This window comes from Protopterus annectens, chromosome 1.part0 (genome assembly GCF_019279795.1).
Source record: "Protopterus annectens isolate FY-2018-M chromosome 1.part0, PAN1.0, whole genome shotgun sequence".
Lineage (NCBI taxonomy): Eukaryota > Metazoa > Chordata > Ceratodontiformes > Protopteridae > Protopterus > Protopterus annectens.
In genome coordinates this window covers 1293494989-1293515963 of record NC_056725.1, presented here as the reverse complement: position 1 = coordinate 1293515963, position 20975 = coordinate 1293494989, and the positions used below count along the sequence as shown (strand labels likewise).

Here is a 20975-nt window from a genome sequence, read left to right as displayed (position 1 = left end):
AAGAGAGCCACACCAAGAGATACATACCATAATGCATGGAAACCTTAGCTGGTAAAGTACCCAAACCTTTCAACATTCCCTAAAGTATAAGTGCAACGGCAGCTGTGCGTAGATGTTTTGGTGTGTTTTTTTGTTTTGTTTTTTTTTTTTTATAAATCTTTGAGGGCGACACCAAGAGATACATACCATAATGCATGGAAACCTTAGCTGGTAAAGTACCCAAACCTTTGAACATTCCCTAAAGTATAAGTGCAACAGCAGCTGTGCGTAGATGTTTTGGTGTGTTTTTTTGTTTTGTTTTTTTTATAAATCTAAGAGAGTGACACCAAGAGATACATACCATAATGCATGAAAACCTTAGCTGGTAAAGTACCCAAACCTTTGAACATTCCCTAAAGTATAAGTGCAACGGCAGCTGTGCGTCAATGTTTTGACGGGTTTTTTTTTGTTTGTTTTTTTTTAATAAATCTAAGAGAGCCACACCAAGAGATACATACCATAATGCATGGAAACCTTAGGTGGTAAAGTACCCAAAAGAATATTATGCATCATTTTCTTAAGCATTCTACAGTATATTATGTACTGTTTCTCAACTACTTTATGTGAAATGTATTATTCATGGTATGCTCCAGTATTTTGCTACAGTAGTCCTCTGTTGCACCATCACAAATGTTTTTACCTGTTGAGATGCTCCTTAGCCAATTCAAACTGCATTGGAAAAATAGCAATCTGTGTGTATATAGCTAGATGTATTATTGTACATATGATGCATCCACAACGTTGTGAAATGTATTAAAATGTTTGTTAGATATGATTAACTGAATTTCTATACATATTATTCTACATTGTTAAATATTTGCAGACATGTATGCCAAAAAATTGTGTGTTTTTAAATGCATTGTATATTGTTTAATTGTTACATTTTGTGGTTGTTGCTGTTATTTTGCCTTAATGACAAGGGTCAGAGCTGAAAAGAGTCTTTAGAATAGTTTACTTAACAGATGTTTAATAACTACAGTAAAATTACATTTTGCAAATACAATTAGCTTAATTACATTTATGAGCTATCTGTTAAGATAGTTTGATTACTTTTCTATAATTGTAAGCTTGTAAATGTGCACATAGTTAGCAAATACTTCAAGGGAACTAGCTAAGCAGACAATCGCTAACAGGCTAATTTATACTAATTTCACGGATGGCCAGTTACCGTTGGTTTACAAGCAACAGCAGCTGTGCGTAGATGTTTTGGCGTGTTTTTTTTTTTGCTTTTTCTATAACTTTAAGCTTGTAAATGTAGTTTTGGTCTGTTAAGGAAAGTCTTCATCTGGGTCACATGCAAATACGTGTATATTGTAAAGCAGGCCTATGAATGTGTCTTGGAAGAGTGGAGGAAAGAATATAACAAATAATTTACTGTTGATTTAATCCCTATAATGCAAACACTCTGTGTTCATCCTTAGTCATGAGCATTTCCACTGTCAGGTACTACAGTCTGTACTTAATTCCACTGATATAGAATATTAAAAAGGTGTGATCTTTTCACACAGCAATGACAGTATAATGCATAACTACACTACTGTAAAAACATCTGTTGTCTTACAATGAGTTTACATCCCTTACTGGTGAAGTGCCCACTGGGGAAGGTGGTTTATTGTGTGATTTTTGGTGCTTTTGCATACACAACACAAACAGCAGATGAGTTTACTGGGGAAAAGAATTTATTACTGTGTCACAGAAAAGCTTTTGCATAACTGGAAAATCCATTTGGCCATTTTATTGTCCTGGGAGCTGGCTGTGCTATATTGATTCACTGGCTTAGTTTAATTCGAAGCATGGTGCCATGACATGTTCTCTGAGCTGATCTATTGTTTAGAATATTGTGGTACAAATATGGTGTAAGAAGCATAGGTTATCTTTACATTAGGTTTCATAGATGGTTTGAACTTGGAACAACTGACATATGACCGGAAGTCTTTATCTACTTCTGTGAATGAATTCTGTCCATGCTGTAGTGTAGCCATTTCTTATCTGTTAATATGCACATACTGTCTTCAGGAACACTGCTCCTAAATAACTCTAGAAATGTTGGAATGCTGATTTTTTGGCATTGCTTAACCAGATATTTTGGACAATATTTCTCCCTTTTTACTTCTGTGTCTTATTGGAACCAGAGGGATGGTTAGGTGAGATAAATGAATTACTACTTTTTGGAGTAATTGTTATACGACTCAACCAGATAGGTTACACATTTGTGACTTCATGTCTCTTTCTGATCACACTCACTAGTTGCCTCAGTGAGATGAAGGTTATTACTTACAGATTACTACCAGCATGGAGCTACCATATATTTTGAGCAATATTCCTGCCTTTGTTGGTCATGTATAGACTTTTGGTGGGAGGAAGGGCTCAGTAATATAACAATGAGTCTGTGTTACATAACACCTGCACCAGGAAATATAATGAATGTCTACTCAACAGGTTATGTGCAGCAGTTATCACCTGTGTCTGAGCATGCAGAACTTTGCAGTAATGATATGCAGGTCATTATCACATTAACAATAAGTGCAGTTACAATGTAACACTGAGTCATTCTCACTTTTCATGTAAAACTATCAGTAGCTCTCACTGTTATTCACATGAGTAGAAGTCGTTATCACATTGATGAATGCATAAGCCAGATTTAGTTTTTTGTCTACTTGGAGCCTACATGGAGTCATTTCAAGCCCCCCCCCCCAGTTTCTTTCTGTCATTTTTCAATTTGTTTGATACACAGTAATGTACTCATTGTGGTTACAAGGATCATATTTTAATGAACTACTACAATTGAACATATTATTATGTAGTCACTCTCCATCCCCCTGGTACTATAAAATGTATGCAGATCAGGGCAAGAAACATCACAATCCTTCTGCCCTTGATTCCTTATGTCCATTGCTGAATGACACATGTAAAGAGGAAAGACAGAGGTAAGGCAGACTGCTGACACTGAAGGAGGTTGTAAATGATAACGAATGCCTCTGCACTCCACACTAGTGGAGTGGCGGTCCTTACCCTTCTTTTTCTCTTTACATGTCCCCTTTCTGTGCCCCCTTGTCAGCCATTGTGTGTAATTTTGTGTTTTCACAGGTGGTAGGTATGTACCTCTGCAGCATCATCACCACTTATGTACCTTATGAAAATAATAATGCTCCTGTGGATAGGAGTGAAGATTTGGATGGTCTAACCAGTTAATAAATTATGATAGACATACATATGTACTCTTCCAATAGATCTGTCAAACATCAGTAGTAATCTGTTTGCATTTTCTTTCCTGTACAGGTTCATCCACCTTCTGACACTGACATGGCTTCATGAGCAGGAGAACAACAAGTGAGAGTGTGGGTATGTGGCCATTCCTACATTCACTGGGCTGCCAGCCATGCCTCCATAACTGAAAACCAGTACAAGTTGAGCTTCCCCACATCCAGTGTGAAGGTATACTGGATTGCAAGAAGAAGTATGCATTGGAGCGGAGTACTGCAGTTGTTGGAAGAGAAGTGTTCCATCTACCCTGAGCATGACATCCTTGTGCTGCACATTAGAGGGAATGATGTCATCAGTCAACCACTTGGAAGGCAACAATTTCAAATCAGAGCAATTTTTGAACACCTGCAGTCGTGGTGGCCATGTTTTTCATTTTGTGTGGTCTGACATAATTTCTCGGCAGATATGGAAAACAGCAAGCAGTCAACGGGCAGCTCACAAGGCCAGACGTTTACAGAATGGGTTCATGCATGGCTTGATGCACAGGGTCGGTGGATCTACAATCTGTCATGACAGCATCACCACAGAAGATGTTCACCTGTTCAGAAGGGATGGTGTTCACTTAACTGAGGAGGGCATTGCGTTGTTCTTGACTGACCTCCACAATGGCGTGAGGAGAGCTATGCAGGATTTGTAATATGCAGCTTGTGAGAAGAATGGAAAACACCCATGACCAATTAGGGACCAGTATGGTAAGTAAAACTCTATTATTAAATGTGTTGTGTAAAATGCATTTTTCTGAATTGACATATAACTTTGGTAAGGAGCCGGTGAAGATGCTGAGAAAGAACAACTCTTACAGGAGAGTGCTAGCATGTAAAATCTAATACGTCAGTAACCATCCTGCAATACTACTACTTTTTTTATTCTGCTTTTATCAGGCATGTGTAGAGTTTAGATGATAGGAAGGACTTAGTAATACAGAACTTGATCCCTTAGGTCCATTGCTGAATGGACACATGTAAAGAGAAAAGGTAGAGGTAAGACAGACTGCTGACACTGAAGGAGGTCTTGAGACTGTAGTGGTATCAGTGTCTGAGTGGGTAGCCAGCACAGGTATCGGACAGATCAGATGGCCTTGCCTGCCACTGAAGTCCCATGCCTGTCCTGGGTTCATTAGTGGAGAGGCGGTCCTTACCTTGCTTTTTCTCTTTACATGTACCCATTCAGCAGTAAGTTGGCTACACCAAGAATGTGTATATTTACAATCACATGGTAAAACAATTGCTTCTGAATGCTGTACACATGTACATATATCAGTTTTGTTAGGACTCAGGTTATGGAAATTATTATTTTTTTCATATTTTGGTAAATAACTTTGCAAGGGAGCATGTCAGTGTGCCAAGTAATACCTCATTTCCAAGACAGTATTGCTGGTTCTACCATGGTAAATGAATTGTGCCTGTATGTTATAAATATGTGCAGATATCAGTTTGTTTCAGACTTAGGTTATGGAAATTATTATTTTGTTTTCATATTTTGGTAAATAACTTTGCAAGGGAGAATCTGAATGTGCTACATAATACCTCATTTTGAAAACAGTATTGAGAGTTCTAACATGGTAAAAGAATTGTGCCTGTATGTTGTACTCATGTGCAGATATCAATGTTTGTTTAGGACTTCGGCTATGGAAATTATGAATTTTTTCATATTTTGGTATATAACTTTGCAAGGGAGCCTCTGAATATACCAAGTAATACCTCATTTTGAAGACAGTATTGCTAGTTCCAACATGGTAAAATAATTGCGTCTGTATGTTGTACACGTGCAGATATCAAAGTTTGTTTCGGACTTAGGTTATGGAAATTATGATTTTTTTTCATATTTTGGTAAATAACTTTGCAAGGGAGCATGTCAGTGTGCCAAGTAATACCTCATTTGGAAGATAGTGTTACTTCTTACAACATGGTTAAAGAACTGTTTCTGTGCACTGTACATATATACAAATATCACAGTTTGTTTAGTCTTGTACGATTATGAAAATTATACATTTCCAATACTTCTCATTATTATACTCATATTGTTGCAACGGAGCATGGTGATCACACAAATGATGCATCATTTTGAAGCTGACATTCAGACGCACAACTTCTACACTGATATGTAGGCTCTGTCTGCTACAGATGATGAGATATTATGCTTTGTTTATTTATCAATTGAGAAATATTATATTAATCATATTTATGTGAATATCTCCAGAAAGGAACATCACACAGTAATGGTTAAGGTATCATTTTAAAGCTGACATTCATACTAACAAATTAAATACAAATTGTATGGGTCTACATGGTACATTGACAAATATATTGTGCTTTGCTTTTCCAGGAAGGTAAAAAATATGCACAATATCAACATTCCTTGCCAAATATTTAATAATGACTTTAGTATGCACTATCAACGTTTACACTGTTGGAATGGTCAGTGTCTGCTGAGCAACTTTCGTGTTTGCATTTTTAGTCTAGCTCTTATAGTTAAAGAGTTATAAACATTTGTTTTCTGTATGGTGTTAGAAATGGATTTTCTGAAAATGAGCTCAGGCTGCACTGTTGTTCCTATGGTGGAATTAAGCAGGCAGCTTTTTCTGATGTGCTCCGGAGTGAATGAGTTAATGAATCAGCCTGCAAATACCATTGTATTAGTCCACAAAAGGATAGGTGTTCAAATAAGGAAGGAACCCTCACGCACATAGCGATTATGTATAAATGCAGTTCCTACACACCTGCATTTGCTAAGCACACCCACCAACATTACCCCCACACCCAAACATATTACAATACAAACTGTAATAACATCACAAATCATTCACACACTGTACGACATCTGCAGAAGCCTTAACATACCTTGTCAGAGACACACTACCATGGCCCTAAGTGAAATAGTGGCTGTTATACAATGGAACAGCTGCTGATGTAATAGGGTTTGTTTGCACTAATCCCGTTTCAGAGGGTTGTGCGTACACCGGGATGTGTTAGCAATTAGTGAGTAACAGCACAGTATGCTACACTTGTACATCAAATCAAGAATGTCTGGTGAGCACACTGTACACCACATAACAGTTCATGCATAGCCATATGGCCTTGAGCTGGCCAAACATCCTTGCCAGACTTAAACATCTGCAGAAGTATCAGGTACAAACAAACCCTGCAAAAGTAGCACTGTTCCAAAATATAACAGCTGTACTCACATGTAGAACTAAATCATCTAGCCATTACACACAGTCCACGGGAGTCACAAATCTAATATATCTCTGTGTGTCGCCATATAGCTGTTGAAATGTATTGCAATAACACATCTAGGCCGTCTCCCTCGAAAGTAAGGCAAATGGACAATGCTAAAAGGAGTACTCACTTATACACCACTGTTGCCATGGTATCGGCTAATGGAGTAGCTGCACAGCTGATGTGCATCCAATTAACTACTTTGGAACAGCAATTGATGGACAGGATAGCACATGTTACCGATATGTAACTAGAAAAGGATGTGTCATCACACATTCAAACAATCCATATATACCAGCGGAACATTACAAATAACATAGAAACAAACCGAAAAGGATTGACTCAACTGTTAATGATATGCTGGGTTACTAATAAAGTATGTAGAACAGTCAGTATGTCTGTGTATGTAGTACTATTCTGTAGTATTTAAAGTGCACACAATCCATATAGTGGAAACAGTTATCTTCTAGTGATGTATTGTTGAGCATAGTCATGCTTGAAGTATTTGTGTGTACTGCTGTAGGTCACAAGGCAAACACAGCATACACCACAAGGGATGCTATATAAGGGCTTTGAACAGAAATACTCCTCACCAGCCGACGTCAGTGGCAGGGTTGGTCCAACAAGTATGTGCTATAACATGGGATAGTATATGTTGATATATTGTACCTGTAGCCATATGTATGGGTGTAATACAGGGAATAACATGTGGAAGGTTGGGCCACTGTGCAAGTATGTTTTGCATTGTGAGATATTGTGCCATTAACTGTGTAATGTACAGTATTCTAGGCAGATATGTATTACAAGCTACATAACATTACTGTAGTGGTAGGCAAACATTAGTTATGCCAATCGGCATTTACAATACACAATAACAGAATACATGTTTCTTTTAGTGAGCCAACAGTCTATCAGCATGATAGCAAAGTAAAATGGAAGAGCTATTTAACTATCCATGCACATAAGACATGTAATATGTGCAAAGGTAGGTACTAGGCTGTCTTACCAAGGGTATCTGTAAGCCTAGCTAGCATGTGTTGTCTTTCGCCACCCCCATAGGTTGGTTCCCTGTGCCTCTGAACAGCAGAGCCAATAGTTCCCTGTGCCTCTGTCCAGCAGAGCCACTGCAGTGATCCCCAGATACATGTCTGTCTCCCATCCACACGGCAATGTTTCCCTTGAAGAGTGCTCAGAAGGGGCCCTGCCTTATTTACATTGGAATCACGTTCCAAAGCATAGGGAGTGTCTGGGTCAGGAATCTATCCGTTCAGCACGTCCTACTTATTGTTGTGGTTAGGTGTATATCCCTAGAGCATGTGGATCTCAGGGGCTTCTGTTTAGGTGGAGCATATCCAGCAATACAGGGTTGGACATGGGCCTTGTATGTCAAGCAGAGATCACCTGTGAGTATGTGGTATGCAACTGAGTACAGCTGGAGTTTCATAGATTGGGCTGCATAGGTCATCTGTTTGAGGTCAGTAATCCTCTTGGTGTGGTACTGGTGTGGTCTTCCAAGCTGTTGCAGTTGTTTTGTAAGGTATTTCCCAATGGGGTGTTGTATCCTTTAATGGGTCTGATATGACATGTGTAGAGTCACAATGCTCCCTCTGATCTGGATGCGAACCCATTAGAGATTGGGGGGCCATGTAGAAGGATATTCTAGCCACCTTGTCATTATGGGTATTGAAGGAGAAATTGCTATCTATTGGTGTTTCCAGATCCTGCATTACCTTTTTTGTATGTAGGGGACTAGCACCTATGTGTTAGTCCGTGGGTAATTAGTTATATCCAAACGGGATGACTATGCACTTTTAGGCATTCAGCTTGATGCCATGATATTAACACCAGGTATCCATTTCAGTGTGACCCTTCCAGAGGGTGTCTGTAACAGCTGGGGAAACAATTATGTCCCCTAGTTTGCAGTCCTCCTGCAAACCTTTTCAGCCAAAGCCCTCCTGTGCTTGTCTGTACGTCAGAGAAGTATATATCAAACATGAGGGGTCCTAGGACTGAGCCCTGGGGGACGGCGGTTGTAACTGGTATACAGTCGGACCTAGGGTATGCAACTCCTACTGTGTGTGTTCTGTCCGTGAGCCACTTTGCAAACTTTCACATGACATAGGGGTTAATGTTCAGGTGGGTTGATATGTTGATAATACCAGAAGGAGGAATGGTATTGAAAGCCTATGAGAGATCTAGGTAGGCTGTGTGGACCTCCTTACCCTCATCTAATGCCTTGGTAACTGTCTCTAAGAAGCCCACCAGGTTTAGGAGGCATGGTCCAGCCTTAACAATGCCAAACAGGGAGGGGTCAAAGGTTGGGAGGTACCCAATGTCTCTGACAGTGATCCATGATGTGCATCATAGCCTTGCAGACCAGGCTAGTCAGGCCTATAGGGAAATAGGTCCTGTGGTCCATTGTGGTGCTACCTTTGTGGAGTGGGATAACTGTTGCTGTGCGCCATTCAGGGGAGCACTATGCCCAATGTGAGGCTATTATTGAACATGGTGCATAGGTGGGGAGACAGTACGATCCAAAGTTCATGTAAAACGCAGCCTGGGATGTTGCCCAGTCCCATGGATGTTGTGATATTGAGTGTGCAGCTTTGAGAGGGATCTGCCAGGATGTTGCCAATATCCATTGTTTCTGCAATGTTCGTGCCTTTGTGCTGTAACAGATCTAGTTGTTGATATTGAGGCTCTGTGGTTGTTGTTGGTATTAGTTACATTAAAGTTTTCGTAGCTAGCTTTGGAGGATCGTATAAGGGATCGCACCTTCTTACTGAGGCTGGCCAGGGATCTCCTCCATGCATGGTATTGTACTCTCATTTGCAACAGTGTCTTCCTCCCGTAGTACAATATGTTTATGGCAGGGGACCACAAGATTGGTTTAGTTAATTATGAATATTATATGAATTATGAATATAGCATCCTGGTTCTGTTTGGGATAGCACTAGCCATGCACTCCTGTAAGTGCTTATAGAGTGCATTTTTGTAGGATTCAGCAGTTGTAACAGTACTGTCCATCTGCATGGGTGTCATGACATCTACCACATTTGCCTAAAGAAGCATGTAGTTGGCTTTGTAGACATATTATACTGTGGTTCGCTTAATGGGGGATAGGTGCGAGATGTGGATATCAATGTTGTTCAGCACATGGTCTGATTGGACCAACGAGGAGTTGGCTTCACGTGTGGAGCACCAGTCACTCATGTTTGTAATGACAAGATCTAGGATATTGTTGCCCCTGGTGGGTGTGTGGATATGTTGAGTCAGGGCATTGGTGTTTATGAATTCCAGAAACCGTTGAGCTAATGTGTTGGTACACGCGTAGTTTTCCCAGTTAATTGTGGGGTAGATACAGTGAGGCTTATGTGATGAGTGTGGTGTTGTGCGACTGTGTACCTCCTCCACATGGCAGTCAGGGTCAGGCTTGGTTGGAGAGACCTTTACCTCCAGTTTGGCTAGATGAGTCCATCTCTCACAGGTTGTAGTGTTGGGTGGTAGGCAGAGAGGCTTGTCTGTGTACATGAGGCAATGTGTACATTGCATCAAGATGTCCAGATTCATCAGATAGACAGGTGAGAACACTGGCAGTTGACTCTTGGACATGCCTGAATATAGAACTACATTCACCTAGATAAGTGAGGAAAGTGTGTACAACAGCTACATTACTCTACACAAGTGAGAAAAGTATGTACAAAACCTGTTCACCCTTACCTGTAGGTGATGTGGAAGATTGAGTGCTATTGTAATCATTAGCTTACATACTGTTTACAAGTCCTGGACAAGTGCTTAGCATGAATAAGCAATCCAGATAGGGTCTTGGATAATATAAAACATGGCCCCCTCCCCCCAACAAGCACACAAGCATATACCATGTACACCACAGGGCCCCTGTACCCACAACTTTGCAGGTACAAGCTGCACTCAGTCTGCATGGGACCTGCCCACTTCACAGGTTGTATTGTACACATATGGCAAAACAAGATGCTCTCCACATACACATCATATAAAACATAGCTCCATGTCAGGTTGTGTACACACCAGCAGGTATCACAACCCAACAAAGGGGGAGACACCACTGATAATGGGAAGTACTGCACTACTACTCTGCTGAGTCTTGTCTGGAAGGCCATGAACCTTGATCACGTAAGTGATGTCAGCAGTACAGATGTAGATGACAGTATGGTTGATGTCACACTGCATATCATAACCTTGCCAGGTCCTAGGACATCATCACCCGTACTGTGTACCACCTACACTTGGTATACTAGATGTACATTCCTATGTCACAGGAGTGTTTAGCAACAGGACTGCTGGCAAAAGCAACACTACAGAAGGTGTCTGAATAAAACGTGATCATCACACCAGTGGCAGCTACATTATGTCAGGGTTAATGAATTCTATTTCCCCTCATTGTAGTCCATACCTCAGAGACAAACAGAAGGCATCTGCCTATTGAAGTATGCAAATGACTATGACATAGGAGCAATAGCTGACTTGCATTGTCACCCCTATGTTAATAACCCTGTACCCATGAACTACCACCTAGGCAGTGGTCATCATAATGGACACTTGTGTGTGAGGGATGCAGCTGGGCAGTTGTCTTTCCTGTGATAGCTACATCACCGCACCTGTCAGGGAGTCATATGTGGCAACCCTAATAATAATAGGGTGCCATTCAAGAATATAGAGATCATTGTCCAGCCATATAGACCACTCAAGTGACCCATATCAGATCACATATATCCTTTAAGGGGTATTGGCCATGTGCAGGTGGCCTACACCAGCCTTCCCATTCCCCATCTCCACTATGTAGCATGATGCATACCTGAATAAATCCATGTCCAACCCAGTGATGTTGGACATGCTACACATACTCATCCTGATCTCGAACACATACTTCATGGACATCCACCTACCACATGCTGGACAGATCCTTGTCCCATACACTTGACATAGTCCTGCCATACTATGCATTCCTGTCTGTCAAAGCTGCACATTGCTCCCCTCTCAGACATGGTGTGATGACCGCATGGTAATGCATGTTATATGTATCATTAACCCTGTGGATCAGTAATGCAGCACTGCTCCACCTGGCCCCACAGACTCGCCTGTCGGCTACTGCCAGGTAACCTTTCATCCTAGATGCACACATGGTCCATGGCATATAGCCCACTAGTTGACTTTGACTGTACATGCCATAGTTGATATTCATCCCTGAAAATACCATCTGGCTAGCCAGTGTCCCATGTGTATCACATGTACAATACAGGTGATACATGGCAGGATGTTGAATCTCTGTACAGTGCAGTGTAGATGTATATGGCAGAACACATACATGTAAAACCTTATGTGAGCATGTCTGCAGGGTCACAGGTCATGTCTGTTAAGGCAGTGTAAGTCCTTATATGTGGCATATACACTGCATCAAGGTTGACTGCATTAATGTGGACACATCCAGCCATGTGCTGATAGGTAGGAACACCAGTACAGGCAAACAGACATGCCCATATCAAGACAACAACCACATGGAGTATGAGCAATGTAATCAGGTGACACACACACACATATATGGTGATAATATCCACTCAACATTGAGTGTCACATGTGTGTAACACAAACACGTCAGTGTCATGTAGGTTTGCAAATACAACTATTTAAACTGAAGTAATGCGATACACATGTATGTTCAGTTGTAGCTCTGTATTTCTCTGAGGTACTGTGACCTGTCTCCATCATTATGTCTTCCAGGTACGCCGCGTGCAAGGCTACCCCTTTTACACGCTTGGAGGATGAGGCCCTCATCCCATACCTACTCAATAATCATGACATCCTGTTCAGCCATGTGCCACAGGATGCACAGCAGTGGGATGCCCTGTGGATGGAACTTCGCAGGAGGGTTAATGATGTGGGTGGCCACAACCACACATACCTGCAGGTGCGCAGACACTGTACAGACCTCATTAGATGGGCGAAACAGCATGTGAATGCAATTACCAGGGAACAAGGTGCAACAGGTGGTGGACCACCAACCTGACCCCCACTCACACGCACCGAGGAGCTACTGGCCAACCTGGGGACACCTGCAGAACCACATCCACAAACCTTAGCCGATATTGTGGAGGTGGGTGTCTCTCAACCACTGAGCCTGGAGTTGCCTGTTAAGTCAGTGCTGCACCTATAACAACTATATTTCATATAGCTGCATGTGTCACTGTACAATATGTAATGTAACATCATATGCAAGGCATGTATACACACATGCCGCATATTATAGTATGCTACTCTGTGTATGCACACATGTGCATACACCATAGTATAGTCTAATGTACTGGTGTATGTGTTATGCACATTGCTCCCTGTAGCCTTTATACAGGGGTGGATTATGCTCATACTGCTGTGTTACTCCTATTTAGGTACCACTGGCATTCCATGGCAACAGCAGCCCGTTGCAGGTGAGAGTGTTATTATTTATCAGGAACCGTAATGCACAAATCTGCCATGTGGCCATTCACAACATGTACACATAATGTATGGTCCTATCACAATATACAGGTCAGACTTGCAATGCATCACAATGACTATCCATGTGCCACATTTGCAAACTATGTGAATCATCTCACCAACATGATTCCTCAAAAACTTTATTTCCAGATGTGTTGACAGCTGTGCATATAATGGTGGAGGTGCTGTTCACTTTAGGAACATACAGCAGATCTGATCTAGACATGTGGTGAATACAAACAGTACTACACAATGGGCTGGAGTATGGCCAGCAAACAGGTTTCACCGGTGTGGATCATAGCCCTGCTATGAATGTCACACAATGTGATAAGCTATCTTGACATGTCCATGACATCTATTGGCCTGGCTGCTACACTGCCTACCTAACCTGAAAACATATCCCACACACCACCATTTATCTGCATAACCCTGTTGTCAGTGGAGCATATATGTCATATGGGACAACACAAACATGTGAAATAGATGCCCATCATTGTAATTTGGACAACACATGTACACACATGGCCATGAAGGATGGCCAGAGACATGGAGCAACACACACACTAGAAGTGTTGTGCTTGTGTGTACACCCTGTCGTACAATGGCTACACATGGTTCGGCCATGACCTTTGTATAATGGTCATAATGTAGATGTGGGATGCTAGACATCCTACAGGCCTGTGCACATCTTGTGTAGGCATAACATCAATACACCACATAGGATGTGTTGAATATCTTGAGGGTGTTGCAACACAACAGGAGTTACCTGTACAGTATCCACATCAGGCCACAGATACAGTACATTCTCGTTGCTGGTGATGGACATAAATGCCATACTAGCTCCTCGTGTGTGTGTGTGTGTGTGTGTGTGTGTGTGTGTGTGTGTGTGTGTGTGGTACACAGATGTCATGTGGGACATGGTGTACTGATGTGTTCGCCATGTCTGCCCATAGTTGCCAGGCTGCAACAATATGGTTGCAGATGTGCATTGGTGTCATCAGTATACCCATCAGTGACCTGTGTCACAACTTCCACATCATGGTTTAGTGTGTATACACCTCAGTGACGTGGGTCACATTCCACGGTATATATGTATTGTATCTGAACACAGTCATGGCTATGAACCCTGTCTGTAACTCACACTGTATAGCACCAGAGACTCCTCATGATTCCCTGCAATGGCCATGCAGATCAGCTAAATTTGCAGTATATCTGTAGGGTGGACAGACAACACTGAATTGGTACACCATTACCCCACTTTATATTCGATAGGACACCATTGTGTTAAACATGTATGCATGTCATTGCACACGTCAGCAGATCACATGTCATACTACATGTGATTATCAAGGTCATATGCCACACATCAGGCAGGTGTACTGTTAATCTGTGCTGGTCCACATGGTGTAACACAGGGATGTATGCTAACCACTACTATAATTATGTAATTTGCATACCATCTGCTATCACACATGCATGCTGTGTGAAACCTAGGTATGTATGATAACTACCACTATTATTGTCTGAGCTGCATGCCGTCTGCCGTATCACATGCATGTTGCATGCCTTCTGTCATATCACATGTGTGTGTGTGTGTGTGTGTGTGTGTGTGTGTGTGTGTGTGTGTGTGTGTGTGTGTGTGTGTCTATTGTATAGATTGTAATGTACAGTTCTTGTCTGCCCTCACAGGTGATGTAGGTGCATTGCCCTCCTGCGGTACATCAGATGTTAGTGTCCCCACAGACTTTAGCAGTGATGATGAACATTTGATTGGGTCACAGGCAGAGTTGCCAGGGGCTGAAACTGTGCCATTGGTTGCCATTCCATCTATATCCACCTCATCCCCACAGACAGATCCCATACCTGCACATATCCCATCACCAGTGGCCAGAGAGGAAAGACAGTTGGCGTGTGGTAGCTTGGAACAGGAAAGTGTAGGGGCTATGGAAGGTGTGCCTGCACACCATAGTGTCAGCCAAACTACTGGTGGTGCCCCACCCATAGGAGGACCTCTGGCCAACATATTCCTGCACGACAGAGCACAGCAGCTGGTGTCACCAGACGCATGTTTCAGGCTGTAATGGAGGCACAGGCACATGCTGAATGGTGCAACAGAGAAGATCAGAGGCTACAGAGGGCTGCTGTCCATTCTTTAAACAACAGCATCCAGGCAATGTTAAATGCTCAACAGCAGATTGCTGATGCTTTGGATAGACGGTTGGGTGACATGGTTGGAGTCCTTGACCATGACATGACAATCCACAAGCATGAGCTGTCTGTGTTGGAACATCTGGTAGGAGTGAAGCATCGGGCATGTGGACGTAGGCCTGCTACATCACCTGTGTCAGGTCTACGTGTATGAGCTACCTCACATGCCCGCTCCCATAGTGGCGGTAGCAGCAGCAGTGCATCTGGTGCTGTGCTGTCCACACCATGACACAGCAAACCACGTGCATGTGGCCCAGGATGGTCCCAACAGGGACACGGTTCCAGTGGACTAGTGACATCAGACAGTACCCAATCTGCACCTCTGTCTGGTAGTGCCTGTGCAACCCCTGGCAAGCACAGGTCACATGTCCATGGCAGGACACCGTGAACTGTAATACCTCACCTGTACAGTCTGCAGCTGTCAATAATACCCCTGTGTAGGCCAGACGCATGGGAGAACTGTGTGCAGACATACACGTACACACTGGACACATATGTAGGGCACCGCAACACACACATCCATAACATCCACACACGCCCAGTTAGATCAAAGGCCCAAACCCACACACTTGATGTCATCCAATGGTGCAGCCTAGGCCTCTGGCAAACATTAACACCCTGTGCATATGATGATGCCTGTGCCACATCCCTGACATCCACACCATCGGTGCAGGGACATGCTCATATGGTCTGATGCACAGGGTGAACAGACTAGGATGATGTGTAGTTTACAAATGTTGAAGACTGTTGTCAGTCAGCAGATATACCATGTAGTACAGGTGTACAATACTGTTAACAGTATGTGTCTTGTGTCATCATCATCATCTTTCGGCTTTTCCCATTAGGGTCACCACAGCGGATCATCTCTTTCCATTTCTTCCTATCCTCTGCATCTTGCTCTGTCACACCAACCTCCTGCATGTCCTCTCTCACCACATCCATAAACCTTACCTTAGACCTTCCTATTTTCCTCTTACCTGGCAGCTCCATCCTTAGCATCTTTTTCCCAATATACCCATCATCCCTCCTCAGCACATGTCCAAACCAGCACAATCTCGTCTCTCTTGCTTTGTCTCCAAACTGTCCAACATGAGCTGACCCTCTAATATACTGATTCCTAATCCTATCCATCCTAGTCACACCAAGTGCAAAACTTAACATCTTTAACTCTGCCACATCCAGCTCTGACTCCTGCCTTTTTGTCAATGCCACTGTCTCCAACCCATATAACATAGCCGGTCTCACTACTGTCTTGTAGATCTTCCCTTTCACTCTTACTGGTACCCGTCTGTCACAAATCACTCCTGACACTCTTCTCCACCCATTCCACCCTGCCTGTACTCTCTTCTTCACCTCTCTTCCACATTCACCATTACTCTGAACTGTTGATCCCAAGTACTTAAACTTGTCCACATTTACCAACTCTACTCCCTGCATCCTCACCATTCCTCTACCCTCCCTCTCATTTACACACATATATTCTGTCTTAGCCTTTCTGACCTTCATTCCTCTGCTCTCTAGAGCATATCTCCACCTCTCCAGAGTCTCCTCAACCTGATTCCTACTCTCACTACAGATCACAATGTCATCTGCAAACATCATAGTCCATGGGGCCTCCTGTCTGATCTCATTTGTCAACCTGTCCATCACCACTGCAAATAAGAAAGGACTCTGAGCTGATCCTTGATGTAATCCCACCTCCACCTTAAATGGATCTGTCACTCCCACAGCAGTCCTCACCACTGTCACACTACCCTCGTACATATCCTGTACCACTCTTACATACTTCTCTGCCACTCCCGACCTCCTCATACAATACCACAACTCTTCTCTAGGCACCCTGTCATATGCTTTCTCCAAGTCTACAAAGACACAATGCAACTCCTTCTGACCTTCTCTGCATTTCTCCAATAACACTCTCAGAGAAAACATTGTATCTGTAGTGCACTTTCCTGGCATGAAACCATACTGCTGATCACTAATCATCACCTCCTTTCTTAACCTAACTTCTACTACTCTCTCCCATAACTTCAAGCTGTGACTGATTGATTTTATCCCTCTGTAGTTACTGCAGCTCTGCACATCACCCTTATTCTTAAAGATAGGTACCAAAACACTTTTTCTCCACTCCTCAGGCATCCTCTGACTTTCCAAAATTTCATTAAAGAATCTAGTTAAAAAATTCCACTGCTATTTCTCCTAAGCACCTCTATGCTTCCATTGGGTTGTCATCTGGGCCAACAGCCTTTCCATTCTTCATCCTCTTCATAGCTGTCCTTACTTCCTCCTTGCTAATCTGTTTCACTTCCTGATTCACTATCGGCACATCATCCAACCTTCTCTCTCTCTCATTCTCTTCATTCATCAGCCTCACAAAATACTCTTTCCATCTACTCAACACACTCTCCTCCCTTGTGAGTACCTTTCCCTCACTATCCTTTATCACCCTTACTTGCTGCACATCTTTCCCAGCTCTGTCCCTCTGTCTAGCCAATTGGCACAGGTCCTTTTCTCCCTCTTTAGTGTCCAATCTCTCATACAACTCTCATTACGCCTTATTCTTAGCTTTCGCCACCTCTCTCTTTGCTATGCGCCTCATCTCCTTATACTCATGTCTACTTTCTTCATCTCTTTGACAATCCCACTTCTTCACCAGCCTCTTCCTCTGTATTCTCTCCTGTACTTCCTCATTCCACCACCAGGTCTCCTTGTCTTTCCTCTGTCCAGACGTCACACCAAGCACCTTTCTAGCAGTCTCCCTTACTAGTTCTGCTGTAATTACCCAGCTATTCGGTAACTTTCCACTGCCTCCCAGTGCCTGGCTTAACTCTTCCCTAAACTCCACTTCACAATCACCCTTTTTTAACTTCCACCATTTAATCCTTGGCACTGCTTTCACACTCCTCCTCCTCTTCTTGATCACCAACGTCATCCTACAGACCACCATTCTATGCTGCTTAACTACACTTTCCCCTGCCACTACTTTACAGTCTGCAATCTCCTTCAGACTGGCCCTCCTACATAGGATATAATCCACCTGTGTGCATCTTCCTCCACTCTTGTACGTCACCCTATGCTCCTCCCTCTTCTTAAAATACGTATTCACCACAACCATGTCCATCTTTTTCGCAAAATCCACAATCATCTGACCTTCTGCATTTCTCTCCTTAACACCATACCTACCCATCACTTCCTCATCCCCTCTGTTCACTTCACCAACATGCCCATTAAAGTCCACTCCAATCACTAGTCTCTCACCCTTGGGTACGCTCACCACAACTTCATCCAACTCACTCCAAAATTTCTCTTTCTCATCCATTGCACACCCATCTTGTGGAGCATATGCACTAACAACATTCATCATTACATCATCAGTTTCGAGCTTCATAAACATCACTCTGTCAGACACTCTCTTCACATGTAAAACACTCTGGGCATATTGTTCCTTTAGTATAACCCCTACCCCATTTATCCTGCCATCCACACCATGATAGAACAATTTGAATCCATTTCCTAAACACCTGGCCTTACTTCCCTTCCATCTGGTCTCTTGCACGCACAATATATCAACCTTCCTTCTCTTCATCATATCAGCTAGCTCTCTTCCTATACCAGTCATAATGCCACATACCAGTGAAAATGTCCCACGTTACAAACATGTCTACTGTTCCAAGAGCATGATAGCTGTGTATTAAGCTACTGTGGCCACAGACGTGACATCCATAAGGGGTGGCATCACAGGTACAGTTACATGAAGTGGTGAGGTAAGAGAGTGGAGAGCTGATTACAAGGGTAGAGGCCAGTGGGAAGTGTGGTGCCTCAATGGGAATCAGTAATACACATTCCCATGACAGGATGCCAACACACAACTGCACCCACACACTCAGGTATTGACACACATGTATTCATTGACACTGTAACACACACACATATGCACACACACTCATGGCTTCACCGACACAGTAACACACACTCACATACAGTTGCTACTGGTGTGCTGAGGACCACTGCCTATGTGCAAATCATCATTACAGTACTGTGCACCTACATGACGCGCCACAGAGAATACACATGTACAGGTAGTCAGTATGACCTAAGATCGGGGACATCAACATGGATAGTTGAATGCATCACCTGGATGGTGGGAGGGGTCCTATCAGTTCAGTATGGTAACATAAATTCTCATCCCAAGGACCACTCAGCCCTACAGAGACACACTGTGGCATTCAGTAATTACTACACATATGTGGTGCATCTACAGATACCTCACATGTGTGAGATACATGCCCCTGCCTATGTCCTGCTTTATACATTGCAGTCTGTACAGATGTGTACACTAGTGTACAGGAGAGTGAGTAACAATTGAGATGTATTCCCCACAATATGTGACAAATATGGACACACATGCAACCACACATGCCAGTACTGTGAATCTCAGACCTGCCTAGCTCATGTTATGTATGTCAGATGTACAGCAGTATTACACACATTACAAACTGTACTGATGCTTCCTGTGACAACAGTGCTAATATATGCACTAGGGACGTCATATCTATTAACAGGTGTCAAGCGATTTACCTTCGCTATCACCCTGACTGCTGTCTAAGTTGTGTGTTATGTCCTTCAATTAATGAAACCATTGCCTACCAGTTACACAGGGTATTGTAGGACCGCTTGTGCCACACCTGTGAACTGTCCACAACAAACATCCATCTGCAAATTTGCCCTGCCACTTAGTTATTTCAACACATCTGTCCATACCTGTGGTACATCTTTCTGTACATTCAGCATATCACCATATACAGTTGGCAATGCTGAGTCTGCATTGCAGCTGCATGATGTACTAGGATACACGACACCTGCATACATCAGCAACTGCACATGCATGTTATCTGAATGCACAACACTATGTGTACAGGTGCGTAGGTCCTACAATCCTGACATTTGGTCATGTTTGTAGGCATTGCAATTGGTGGATATGTGTAATAATATACATGACACTTGGACTGTTGTATGATATGATGGGTGACCAGTACAGAGGGGATGTTACCTCTGTCAGCACTGATATCACACCTTATGTACTGTTAGTGTTCAGCAGCCATGGACCTACATTCCATGTGCATGTGTGTAATGGCTGTAGCCACCTGTTTGCACAAAGGACTATAACAGCTATGCTATTTACAGGTATGTTGTGTGTGTGGCATGTACATACCCAGGACAGGTACATGTATGTCATATCCATACATGAGGGTGTGTACTGGTGGACAGCAACAGACATCTGCTAATGGTGGACAGTACTGAGGGCCCTTGGTATGTGTACAGCTGACCTGGTCACAGACAGTGGTATCATTGCATTGCATAACACATGATGTAACTGTGTCAGTACATGTGTACTGTCTACAGTTGATGTAGAGCTTAGTACAGTACACAGGTCAAGGGTCACATGGTGGCATACTCATCTGTCATACAACATGTATGGTTGCGTGGTGGTGGTCCGAGGGCATGATGGTGTCTTCAATTTACATCCTAGAATGCAGCATGTGACACTGTGCCCTGCACATGGCTCATCTGTGATGCCTTTCATGGGGGGACTGGTCAGTACATGTGAGTGGCCTTTATGTATGTGGGTACACCACCTGGAGTGGTCCGTACCTGTGTTATGGCCCACATGTCTGGTTCTGAGGTATATGATCGTAGTGCCAGGTTCTGAGGTATATGGTGATAGTGCTGTTGTGC

At 42.9% G+C, this 20975-nt stretch overlaps 1 protein-coding gene across 1 annotated transcript in view; it reads left to right on the top strand.

Moving 5' to 3' along the window:
• Nucleotides 1–20975, top strand: part of LOC122797682 (cytochrome P450 2D6-like) — a 612415-nt gene that overhangs the window by 464707 nt on the left and 126733 nt on the right. The gene's annotated exons all lie outside the window — the stretch shown is intronic.